The sequence below is a fragment of the Aotus nancymaae genome, unplaced genomic scaffold (assembly GCF_030222135.1).
Source record: "Aotus nancymaae isolate 86718 unplaced genomic scaffold, 86718_ANA_hifiasm-v0.15.2.pri h1tg000015l_0, whole genome shotgun sequence".
Taxonomy (NCBI): Eukaryota; Metazoa; Chordata; class Mammalia; order Primates; family Aotidae; genus Aotus; species Aotus nancymaae.
In genome coordinates, this window is record NW_026988426.1 from 8,474,811 (window position 1) to 8,488,698 (window position 13,888).

Sequence of the window (13,888 nt, forward strand, 5' to 3'; positions counted from 1 at the left end):
AATTGCAAGGTAATCTGAAAAATTATATAGAACCACAGGCCTGGCAAAGAGAATTTTGCTCTTTTCAGTGATTGAAAAGAAGAGTAAAAAAGGACAAGACATGGCCTGTGGTTTCCGTCCCTCAGTAATGATACAATTAAACTGAAATAAGTTAACTTGGTTAACAGAATCTACTTCACCTCTCCTCCCAGCCATAGACTCCGACATCTTCTCGCTTCTTCCAGTCTCTGAGGTTTGCTTGCTTACCAGGGAAGTGGGACTCCTGGAGTCTGAAGGTTCAATCATTTTTTAGTTCTTGTTCCTGAGCTCTCTGTGACCAAAAACTCTTCTATTTATTTCGAAAGTGGAAACAATGTCATCTCATTGCCTGCATACATAACTCCAAGATGCCTGAAACAATTCTGCTCAAACTTCCTACCAACTTACCTTTGGGCTGAGACTAAACAGGGAAAGTTTGGGCCCCAGAGGACAATTTTTCAGAGAAGTTGGGAGCAGGTAGAGGCAAAGCCGAGTGATGAAACTCATCTGACAATTGTCATCTGCCCTCTTTGCATCTCTGGCCTCATTCTTCCCTGTCTCCTGGGAATGCCTTCCTCTCCTTTCTTCTCTGTAATGTTAGCAGTCCCCCATTCCTTTCCTCTAGCCTGCTTGTCCTCTGGGATGAAGAAAAGGCTTTAAACCTGTAAACTATATACATTTCCTCCAAAATCAACTTGAAACTCAGTTTAAATTGGATGGAGAGGATTCGCTTAAGGAAGCAGCAGCTGTGTACCCACACACTGATAGAGACATCCCTGCTCTCGGAGGGGTTATGATTATGCGGGCTAAAAAGCTCAGATGTCTGAAGACTGGAGTTTCTTGTATACATTTATATGAAAACTGTTCCCCTACACAACCATGAGGCTGTGGAATGAGGCCGTTTTTCATTCCCCACCCAGTGGCTAATGCAGCTCAGGGACTGTATTTGGGAGCTGAGTCTGCATGTATTAATAATCAGGAGCCCTGTGGAAATGAGCAAAGCAGGTGCAGCTTTAAGACCACATTCTCAGAGGTGCAAGAAGCTGAGCTTTTCCTTTCTCTAAGCTCAGTTTTGGTATCTAGACTGATCCCCACTGATGAGGCAGAAACCTAATCTCTGTCAAAATGAGGTTTTCTTCCCATTCCTTTTCCCCAAGGGTAAGCTTTCATTCCAGACAATCCGCATGGTTCCTAGACCTTTGGAAGGTCAGTGCTCTGATCCTCCAGACAACCTTTCCCGAGCTGGATGTGGCCTGGCCATCCTTAGTTGCAACCCATGCTGGCTGCTGCTGAGACATTCCTGATTCCATCTTATCCCTCCAGCCTGGCAATTGACTTATCTGCTTCCGCACCGCCTAAGGGCGGGAGTGCTACCCTGTGACCAAGTTCTCCCCCGGATATGGATCTTCTAGCTGTCTATAAGCATGATCTTCCCTCATCCCCATCCCCCAGCCTTGGGACACTCCAAGTTTCTTCTCCAGGAAGCAGAGGACAGAGGCCCTCCCCAGGACCCTTGGTGTTCCTGCCTCACCACCACTTCACCTCTCTCCTCCTCGAGTCCAGAAGATCTGGCTGACTTCCATAGAAACCCCAACTCTTCCGAAGCCTCCTTGCTCTAGTCCTGATTCCTTTCCCGAACATTGTGTTATCGCCACAGTCCTTTTTGTTTCCCTAAGGGCACACAAGCCTGAAAGGAACTCCTTTTTTCTCAACTTTGCATCCTCTTGAGCCACTTTTAAAATATGTGATAGGGACCACTGTGGGAAATGTTTTGCAGAAGAGAAAATCTGGACGAAAAAGAAAGTACAGATACCATTGAACCAATTATCCATGCTTTTTTGGTATTAGCTGGAAAATCCCGCCTTACTTAACCTGTCTATTGCCTAGAGACTGTTTAAATAACTTTTCTATAAGAGCCAATGAGAACAGTGTATATAGTTAATGCTGGCAATTAGCATTTTTTTTTTTTTTACTAAGCAATTCCTTTTAGCAGTTTTTTAGATTATATACATGGCCAGTTATAGTCTGTGAATTAGCACCGTGATTAAAAACACAAGCTTTGGAATCAGACCCAGTTCTTCTCTCACCTAAGGACTCAGTGGCCTTAGGCAAATTAAAGAACTTCTCTGAGCTTCTGGGCCCTCATGTGTGAACGGCTTTAGTGTTGTTAGAAAGTGTAGATGAACTAATGTGTGCAAAACAGCACCTAGTAAATACCGTGTTTCCTTTACTTGTCTCTTTTACTTTAGCATTCAACTTGTGTTTCCATGCACTGCCACTAGCACATATTTCTTCTTATGAGAATAAGTCTGTAACATTGCTGCTTAGAACATGAAATGGACAGAAGTGATCGTTTACAACCAAAATTAAAAGGTGGCAGAGAGAGAAATTCTTCTGATCATTTCACTGGAGGAGCAGAACGATTGAGAGGAGAAAGAGTAGATAGATTTTTAAAGTTAATTTTTCCATAACTTATATTCAATATATTTTTAAAATTTAAGACGGTTCCCAGTAGAGCATATTGATATATTTAGATAAATAGATAAAGTTTGGAAGGATAATTGACATTGAAAAGGGGATGCTGTTTGGTAAAATTTTGTGGTTGAACTTCAGACTTTCTCCTGAGCTCCCTAGAGGCAAAAGTAAAAAGGAAAACACAATGTATAGTTCACATTATTGAAAGGGAGAAGCACATAAAAGAATGTCATCAATGATATAAGGGAAATGACAACTTCTTCTTGACCTTATTATGTTGTCAATCTGTGGACTGGAGAGACTAAAAGAAATCAGATAGGGAGCAGCAGAAAAGACAGACTCCCTAGATCACATAAAAGGAAAAGAAAAGGAAGTTGCCAGCTTGACAGAGTCTAGAATGTCTCCTGAAAGCTTTGGAGGCCCTATCTGGCATCGTGACCTCCATAGCAGCCCTTTGCATTAGAGGTGCAGCCTCTGGGAAAACCCTGCCAATCACCTTGCAGTACCAGCCAGTCCTTGGAAATAAAATTATAGCTCTTGATCCACCTGGGCAAGTGGTAAGTCTCAATTCCTCTATGTAATGTAATAATCACCGTCCCTGCTCTTCTTTACTCCCATAGTAGGTCCTCACACATGGAATCCAGAAGCTTAGAGAAGTCCTTTAATTTGCATAAGGCCACTGAGCTGTCAGGTGAGAGCAGAACTGTGTTTGATTCCAAAGTTCATGGGTTTTTTTTTTTGTTTTTGTTGTTGTTGTTTTGTTTCGTTTTGAGATAGGATCTCATGCTGTCGCCCAGGCTGGAGTGCAGTGGTGCAATCTCAGCTCACTGCAACCTCCACCCCTCAGGTTCAAGCAATTCTCCTGCTTCAGCCTCCCATGTAGCTGTGATTACAGGCATGCACCACCACTGCCTGGCTAATTTTTGTTTGTTTGTTTGTTTTTTTTTTTTGTATTTTTAGTAGAGACAGTGTCTCACAATATTAGCCAGGGTGGTCTTGAACTCCTAGCCTCAAGTGATCTATGCATCTTGGCTTCTCAAAGTGATGGGATTGCGGGTGTGAGTCACCATGCCCAGCCCAAAGCTCATATTTTTAATCACAATGCTAATTTACAGGCTATAACTGGCCATGTAAATGATCTAAAAGACTGTTAAAAGAAACTTAGTAAGAAAGTACCTAATCACCAGCATTAACTGTGCATACTATTCCCCCTAAATACTCCTTAAACATCTGTGTTGTACCACACGCTGTACTATGTATTGAAGATATAATTGTGAACAGTACAAACATAGTTTCTGCCTTTATCACTACCTGAATTCTAGTGAGAAGTACAGGTAAACGAATAAACAGAAAAAAAAGGTAACCAGAGCTAGAGATAAATAGTAGAAGAAAGAAACACAGAGCTTAGGGTAGAGAATATCTAGATCAGGAAAGGATTAGTGTTTGGGAGATTCAGGGATTGTTCATTTGAGAAACTGACATGTGCGCCAAGACCTGAAGGAGAAGAATTTACCAGACATGCAAAGAAAAAGAATAGACCCTTCCAGACAGAGGATAGAGCATGTGCAAAGGTCCTGAAGTGGGAAAGAGCAGGGATTACAAAGGGAACATGAGCAGGTGAGAGAGGGGTACAAGATGTGCTTGGATAAGCAGGGATCTTTTCACGTAGGACGTCGTTGCTGTAAGAAGCAGCAGGTTCTTCGTTCTAAGTGTGATGGGAAGCTATTGAAGGAGATGGAGCATTACATAATCTTATTTGTGATTTAAGAAGACCACACTTACTGGTAATGGATAACAGAACAAGAAGAGAGGCAAAGAGGCAGTCAGCAAATGCATCATCATCTGTGTTTGCTGAGATGGAGATATTTCCTAGTTTCCAGATTCCTCCAGGACATCTCATTTCATCAGATAGGCAGAGTGTTAAAAAAGGGGGAGCCTAGGATGATTTTCTCCTCATCCCTCCAGGAAATTCCATACATATATTACTGGCTGAACCATTAAAGTTGACTTCACAAATGAGGAGTTACATGAGCTTTCTTAAGATGACATATGCTAATATTTCTTTGCTATAATTGTAGGAGAACCATTCCATGAAAAGAGGATACTTGCCTTTTTATTCCACTTTTCAGCTTTAAAAATTGCCTTTACAGATTCTTCATTTTCACTGACCCAGAAACTAAAGAAGTACAGAAATAGAGTGAGAAACAGTCAACTCTTGTTCTGGGAATGGGAATGCTGAGGCTCGTGCAAACTCTGCTCTTGTTGTGTGATGTTGGGCAAGACGCTTCCCCTCCCTGAGTCTGCCTTTTCATCCTATAAGTGAGGGCATTCAAAAAATAATCTCTAAGGTTATATCTTTATCTCCTAAGAGTCTATAACTCATGAGTGTTGGGTTAGAACAATGTGGAAGAGGTTGATCATTAGCTGCTGGTTTTTCTGACTGACAGCCTGGCGGGAAATAGCTTTGTGATCCTTTTGCTATGTTTTTTTGGTGCTTTCTTTTCAGTTTCACATGTTGAAAATCCCATCTGGAAGCAGGTAGTTTTCATTCCCTTCCTCTCCACCCCGAAATGGACCAAGTTAAGGTGTCAGAGGGTGATGGCACAGGCCACAGTCCCTGTGTGGGTTGCTGTATGGCCTGGAGTTCTGAGGCCAAGGATGTCATTGTGCTGGCTCTCCTCAACACCACATTTGAGTACAGATATGTCTTCGATACACTGATTTCCTTTTTCGGGGGAATATACCCAGCAGTGGGATTGCTGGGATCATACGGGAGCTCAATTTTTAGGTTTTTGAAGAACCTCCAAACTGTTCTCCATAGTGGTTGAAATAATTTACATTCCTACCATTCTGTGTGTATTGCTCGTTCTCCGTTCTGCTGGATACCTCCTGGATAATGTGATCAATGGCATGGGTTCTCCTGCTGTTCCCACTGCCCACAAATCAAGCTCTTAATAGCCCAATAAAATCATGAGATTCAGGCTGAAAAAGTGATCGCATTGCTCAGATGCTAATGAGACACATATATCTGAAACAACTGATTAAAGACTGTGAAAAGGAGGTCTCGGCACAACATGCGGGGTGGCTAATTTACAAAGGTGAGGAGCATTCCAGATAACAGAATGTCAGGCACCCTTACTTCCAAGGAGACATTTAAAATAGCCTGTTTTTTCTTACATATTTTCCCATGAATCATTGGAACACCAATGTGGTGAGTAAAAGCAAGATGGCTGAGTGATTCTCCCATCAGGGTCCTTCTGTCTGCCAGGCTGTAGCCAACAAACATACCAACTTGGCAGGTCAAATGTCTCCAATACATTTCTAGAATGTGTTGTGCAGTCGATAATAAATAAATGCTAAGATGTGTGATTACATAATGATAGCCTCATTCATTCACCTGTCTATCAAAGGAGCCATATTTGAGTTTGAACTCCCTTCCCCTGGGCCCGTGGAGTGAAGATAGAGCGTCAGCTTGTCGTCTTTAAAATTCCAAGCAACCCTGGGCTAAGTGCATTGGGGTGGAAAGCAGTCCCTTTTGCTTAGTAATCCATTAGCTAATGGGTGTGAGCCCGTCAATTTTCTATTTATTCCTTAAACCATTAAGGTTTACCTGCTGTGTGTGAGACCACACTTGACAAAAAAGAGTGATAGTTGAAATAAAATAAATATCAAGCCTTATGAGATCTGATGAGTATTGCTTACAGCATAGCGGGCTTCATGGAAAGGTAAAGGTGAACCAACTCTCACAAGTTGACACATGGCGTTCTGGGCAAGAGGAGGCAAACAGAATTCTCTGCTGTGCTTCAGTCCAGAGACGTTCACCAGCAGAGCAGTGTTGTTTGAGAACTGCCATCCAGATGTCTTCAATATTTGTCAACAATGCCTGCCTGAGTCTCTTAGAAGCTGGTACTGTTACCCTCTAGGTAAAACTCAAACTTCTGACTGGCCTACACAAGGCTCTGAATAGTCTGGGTCTTGCCATGTGTGTGGCTTTTCTGTTACCCCTCTTTGCTTTGCTCCACCCACACTGATCTTTTTCAGGTCCTTTGTGTATCATATTCAATCTCCCTCTAGTGTTTTTCTTGCCTAACTCATCCTTCAGACCTCAGCTTGAACTCCATTTTCTTCAGGGAAGACATCCTTGATCACCCGAGCAGGGTCAGTCTCCAACTCGATGCTGTCTTGGTTTCCTGTCCTCCAAACTACCCTCAACACACCTTAATACATTGTATTTCGTTAGTAAATATCTGATCAATGTTTGGATCTCTCACTAGGTGGAAAGTTCCCTGGGGTCAAAAACCACCTCTGGCTTTGCTCGGTGTGGCTTTCCCAGCACTTGCCGTAATACCTGTTGAGTGAAGAGAGGAATCAATTCAATCTTGAGAGAGCTTCACGCTGAGAGCAAATGTAGAGGGTACAATAAGGGCTCCTGAAAACTAAATCTTGGCATTTCTTGGGTTTTATTCCTTATAGATGAGGTTTATTTTGTCATATTTCCATGATTATTTACAATAATTATTTTTTGCCTGATATAGACAACCTTATCAACAATGAAAACATTCAAGATAGCTGTACTGGAAATAACACTGTAGTACTACTCATCATAACTCAGCATTTTCTGTCTCCTGGATTACATGGTTACTTAGCGTTACTAAGTTACTCTGAGTTACTTAGAAATGGTTCCACTTGCTGATCTTATCCAGGTATAATTAATTAGAGCACATGTAGGTTTTCCAATGAGTTGTAACTATACTGGATCAAGATGCCCTTTACATAAATTATATCAGTGTTCTGAGGCACTATTGAAGGTGAAAACCAAACATCTTAATATCCCCAGTACAACCTGGGCTTACAAAAATTATAGAATCCTTGAGAGGGAAATCAAAGGGCATCTATTCAGTATTAGTACGTGCAAGAAACAGTTCTAGGTGCTCAGATATGGTAATAAATAAGAATGCTTGCAAATAAGCAAATATGTGTATGAGATCATTTCAGAGAGAGAAAGGGCTATGAAGAAAACAGAAAACAGTGATGTCAGAGAAGGTGACATGAAAGGGCCGTTTTAATTGGGTGTTCAGAGTCAATTATGTTCAGATGATCCAAATTCTGTCCAAGAGCAGGAATCAGTATGTCAGCAATTACCACAATAATGCTGCCAGACCAAAGCCATACAGAGCAAGCCACGTGGCTTCCATTCACATTGTATCCATTTTCATTCCATTGGTCCAAGCAAGTCACATACCCTGACATCAGTGGAGTGAGGAACTACAAGCTTCACCCTAACTTGGCTTCCTTGCAGTGGATAAAGGAAGCAAAACAGTTGTTTTCCACAGGTCTTAGCTCTGCCCTCTTGGGACCCTTTCTTTTTTATTTTACTCTTAAGTGAAATAAAATTTTAATTTAGGTACCTCAGGCTTCTACATGATCTTTCTAGGATCCTTTTGTCCATTTGGAAGAATCTACCAGGTTCCACTTCAATCCTTTCAGAGGTCTTAACAAAGGATGTGATGGCCACACTTTTTATTTGGAATAAGCTCCGAGGCTGTCTCTGAAAGGCCATGTCCTTGTTTTGGTCTTTGCCAACAGGCTGTATTTCCTTTGAGGATATTTCACTGGATGAAAAGTCTGGAGATGAGAAACAGTATCATGTTCCAGTGTAGCGTGTCCTAGATTTTCTGAGTTCTCTGTGTACTCTCTCAACTGTGTTTGTAAACCGGACAGCTCTTTTCTGAGCTCATCTCTTTCATGTAGTACCTTATCAAGTGTGACTACCTACAGCCAGTTCAGGCTTTTAATATTCCATTTCCAAGTTCAATAGGTACATGCCTTCCTTTCCAGATGATCACAGGTACTGCTTTTACTAAATGTTTCACCATTGCATGACACAGGTCACAATTTTTCTAGACTACTCAACACTCACCACAGAGTTTGAAAACATCTTTTCAGGTTTTTCTTAACTACCATGCCGGCTTCTAGATTTCTGTTTCGGTCTCAGTCAGCTATTGCCACATTCATGCCATGCAACAAGTCACTCTGAAGCTCAAGAATTAACAGCAAGTGTTAATTTTCAAGCTTGCAGATTTGCAGGGCAGTAGGTCTGAGGTACGGCTGATGTCGCAGGCATGGCTGGGTGATTGCTTCCGGTTGAGGGGCAGCAGAGCTTAGCTCCAGGATGTGATTGTGCTCAGATCTGTTTTATGTGTGGATATTTCAGAGCTCAGGTTGGAGTTTCAACAGCTTCCATGGGGAAGCTCTTCTCATGGCAGATCCCTGGAGTATAAGAACAAAGACAGACTTCACAGTTGCATCTAAGACCTTGTTCAGTATCTTACCACCTAGTCCCACAGGCTATAGCAAGTCCATGGCCAGTCCCAGCATCCGTAAGATGAGATATCCAATATCTTGCCAGTTTCTCTCACAGGACTTTTCCCAATGTGTAATTACATGTGCACTTGCTAATTTGCTTTCGGTTTTGTACTGGATTATTGTCTACGTCCAGTGCCTCTCATACCAGCTCCTAGGTCAGCAACTGGCAGATAGCAGCCACTTAATTATCTGGGTAAGTGATAACTTATTTCATGAGATTTCTCATTCTGAATGCAAATGGTGACTCCTAGCAGTCCAACTTGTAAATGAGTTCATCATATCGAAATTACACCTAATCTCGTTTCACTGAAACCTGTTACATTTGTATATTTTTTTTAGTAGGATCTTACTACTAAGTGATGTTGGCACATAGGAAATGTTTCTTTTTTCCTCCTTCCCTGTGTCCCTACATTACTCACCTCTCATCTTTATCCTCTTTCCCAGCAGCAACACTAAGCCTTTGCCCTGCAGATTTATTGCCTAGAATCCACTTCCTTTAGCACATGACAATATTCAGACTGATTATTATTATTTTTTGTCTGAAGTTCCCTGTACCTTCCCTGGTAGTACATAATATAGTAATATAATAAAGATAAATGATTTAAAGAAGGACTGTGGTTTTGCTTGTGCTTATGACAAGTGTCAGTCACAAACCATCTTTTGGATCCATATGGAAATGGTTGGACAAGTCTCCCCCGTTAAAGAGGAGTCTAATCTCATCCTCAGGGTGGCACTGTGAATGCTAGACATACTATACAGTTAGCTTTCAAGAAGCAGCAAGAATTTGCAAGAGTTTTATTTTTTTTAATCAAGGAGTCCATCATAATGTTGAGTACAATATCAGGAAATAAGAGACAGTCTAATAGCTCTTGGTTTTAGATCCGCTAAATGTGTCATGATACACACACACATGACTTGGAACTGGGGTAGGGAATAACAATTTCTGATACTGACAGAGTGGCTAATACGTCCTGGGCAATGGATCGCTCAATATGTGACTTATTTAACATCATCTTCTTAGACACCTTTTAACATAAATACTCTTGTCACTTAAAAAAGATGAGTAACTGAGGGTTATAGAATTTGAGTTATTTCTTTCAGACATTTGCATATAGACAAATTATTGGATCAATGCATTTCATAGATATACTAACTACTGTGTTTATAGGCATTAAATAAAAGGCCTTCAAATTCCAGCGGGTACCCCTTTGTTCTTATACAGGGTTGGTGAGCAATTCTATTTCAGCAGAAGATAATTGCTCCCATATCACATGGCCACTGTGAGAAGTTAACAAAAATGTTTCCATAATTAATAGTATATCAGCTCATCTAAAAGTAGGCCCTCAGCTGGGTACGGTGGCTCATGCCTGTAATCCCAGCACTTTGGGAGGCTGAGGTGGGAGGATCGCTTGAGCCCAGGAGTTTGAGACTAGCTTGACTTCATCTCCACAAAAATTTTTTTAAAAATTAGCCAGATGTGGTAGCGCATCCCTGCAGTCCCAGTTACTTGGGGAGCTGAGGTGGGAGGATTGATTGAGCCTGAGAGGTTGAGGCTGAAGTGAGACATGATTGCACCATTGCCACTTCAGCCTGGGAGACAGAGTAAAGACCGTGTCTCAAAAAATAAAGAAACAAGAATAATAATACATTAAAGTGAGTCCTCAACAAGGGATGCCAATTGCCATCAGTATTGATTTCCTGCTTCTTTTTACGCTTCTAGGCTCACCTTAAGTTTGATAAAGCAAACTGGCATTGTACTGGACACATAGATGTGCTATAATATTCTGAACTTGTGGAGAATAAAGTAGGGGGCTCATTGTGGTCATTTTCAGTTGGGCACTTTGAGCAGTAGTGGTTTGTAGGACATGTGGTTGGGGGGTAGGAATGTTTTCCTTTGGATTCTAAAGAAGCATACTGGGAGCCCCAATGTTTCCTCTGATCATGGCTGCCGAAAGCGTTGAAGAGAAGCTGATCATGCCCCTAAAATTCCATGTAATAGATTTATGGGTCAGGTAGGTATGGGGGAAATAGAAGGAGGGGACACTGGAAGAACTAGGATACTGGCTCTGCTTTAAGAGCTACCAGTGAGACTAATACTCTTCAGCACTGAGGCAGAGACAGAGGTGAAGGAAGTCATGATTGAAAGCAGAAAAAGAGGAAAGGAGAGAAGGAAGAAGGAGTTGAACTGATAAGGAGGAGAATTCCCCAGAGGAAAATAGATAGTACCAGCCCTCTAGCCTTCTTTCTGTTCTTCCACCGTGTGGTGACCTGTCATCTCCATCTGGAATACTTTGCCTTCTTCACTCCCAACTCTGCCTTGCTCACTTGCCTCATCTTCTCCAGGTCTTCTCTCAAATATAACCGGATCAATTTATTTGCTGTATGTGTCCATGGTTCCCTATGCTTGTCCCTCAAAGTAGAACAGTTCCAGCGTTATTATTATTATTTATTTTTAGAAACAGTATCTCACTCTGTTTCCCAGGCTGGAGTACAGTGGCATGATCATAGGTCACTGCAGCCTCAAACTCCTGTGCTCAAGTGAAGTGATCCTTCCGCCTCTGCCTCCTGAGTATCAACAAGGAATATTTATGGACTCTCCCTCCCACAACCTCCCAAAAGGAATCACAGTTGACCAGCACCGTCTCTCTTTTTGTTGTTTTCATGCTCTGCTAAAGATGAAAGATCTTCCTGCTGGACAAGAGACTTGCTAATGTTGGAGCATAGAGAACAGTACCCCTAAGTACGGTGCTTGGGCAGGATCTGTAAAACTTGGAGGCTCTTAGAAGCTGCCTCAGAAGCCAAAACTTTTTAACCTTATCTGTTTGTTCCCCTCCCACCCTGCATCCCCTACAAGCACAGGGAGGGATTCTCTCTAGAATTTTCTTATCTAAGTAAGGAAACTTCTTTTTGAAAGAAATGTAGTTTAGACCCACCTCCCTAGGAATCTCATCAAATAACCAGGAAAGATTAACCACTAGAGAAGAGAAGAGGCTAAAAGTCATCATCATGTCCGGGAGAACCTTTATCTCCTCTTCTGAGGGCTGCTCAGAGATTACCTGGGAGGCCTTGTCTGCACAGTAAGACAAGCTTTGTTCACAATGCAGTTTTGCCCCTCACGGTCCTGTAAATTGCAGTTTTGTAAGACAATCGGTTACAAGATAATCTCTGCCTCCCCAGTCTATTCATTTTCCCTAAAAGTTATTTACTATCCTCCTGAGATGTCCTATAGTCCTTCATTTCCCTCTCCCCTATGAAGAGTGTATTTAAGCTGCAGTCATCTGGCCCTTCTTTGAGTCTCATATTTGCAGGCCTCCAGTGTCCATGTGCAAGTAATTAAGTTTGTATGCCTTTTTCTCCTACGTGTCTGCCTATTGTCAGTCATTTCAATGAACCTTCAGAGAAGGTGGAAGAGAATCTTTCTCTCTGCCCCAACAATAAAAAATAAAACAATGAGAGAGATGGAAGAAGGGAGAAGGCGGAAAGAAAAATCATGGAAACTTAGAATGGAGCAGGGATTTTTTTGGTCAAATAGGTTGTGGAAGGTAGTGTCTGAGTGAAATGGAAAGTGAGGAAAAGATAATAGAGGAAAGGTCACTTTACTAGGCATTGCTGTGGGCCGTTTAGATTATTTTAACAGTTTTTGATGGGTCCAAATAAGGAATTTGGTTCCTCTTTAATTAATTTTGGCTGTGGAGCTAGGCTTGTCTTTATGCAGAGATAGAGTCACATGCTCACTCAGATAGATTAGGGTTACAGAGCATTTTATCACTATGTATTTATATGTTTGTGTGATTGTTTGAGTCATGTCTCTGTCTTCCTTTGGCAGTAAAGAATGAAGGAAATAGGTCTAGTTGAGACAAATCACATTCCCAGCCCTTACCACAGCACTTGACACAAACATCTTCAGTAAGGAGATATTGTGTAAATAAATGCTTCAGAAAAGGCCATGGATAATGCTTGTTTCTCATTCATTTCTCCTTGCTTTCCTGCCAGAATCCCATCCGTATCTATGTTACTGAATGAATCGCCCTCAATGGGTCTCCTTCCTTTGTGTTGACGTTTCATCAGCATTTTCATGGAGCACTAAATTTTCCTTGTATTTCCCAGTGCAGGATATTTCCTACAGAAGGCCACCAGGCCTGTGGTTAATGCCAGGGCCCAGAACGTTTGTTCTTAATATAGAATGTGAAAATTCTACAATCAGTGGGAAAAATGTATGCTAAGTAGATAAAAATCAGTCCCACTGTAGCATAACTCTCCAGAGAGAAGAGATGAAACTGCTTGATGCATAAGTTAAAAAAAAAAAGTAACAAAGTGTTTCCAGCTCCAGAGACTGAATTTCATTCCTAATGTAAATACAGAAGTCTCTGGAGAAGAGGATCATATTTGGAAGAGGGAAGGGAAGCAAAGGGAATTCAAGGAAGGGAATTCTCTATCGAGCCCCAAAGCAAGGGAACAGTGCAAACGCAGAAATCAACCATTTCTTTACCAACAGTCACAAAACTGAGCTTTATCTTGACTTTTTCCTCTCCCTCAATCCTGACATTTCATCAGTCACTAAATCCTGATGGTTTTATTGCCTAAATATTTTTTCATCCTATTTTCCTTTTTTTCCTTCTAGTCCAAGCTGTTCATCCCTTGCTTGGACCACTGCAATGGTCTCCTAATGTCCTCTATTTTCCCTCTGTCTCCCTCCAATTTATTCTTTTTGTAGCAACCAAGATGATACTTCTAAAATATAAAATGAGACCCCTTGTTTACAACATGGAAGACTCTCCACTCTTCATCATTACAGTAAACATATATTGTAATCTGGATAATGAGAAAGTATAAATGAAGAAGAAAAGATAGCAGACATAGACAACTCTTTTGAGATTTGCTATTAAGAGGAGCAGGAGGACTGTGGCTAGATTACAAGCAAAGTGAGGTCAAATCTTCTTTCCCCCCAATGGGATCATATTTGTAAGTTGGTCTGAATGTAACGTTGAAAAAAGAGAATGTGATGGTGCTGGAGAGAGAGGAGCTAATC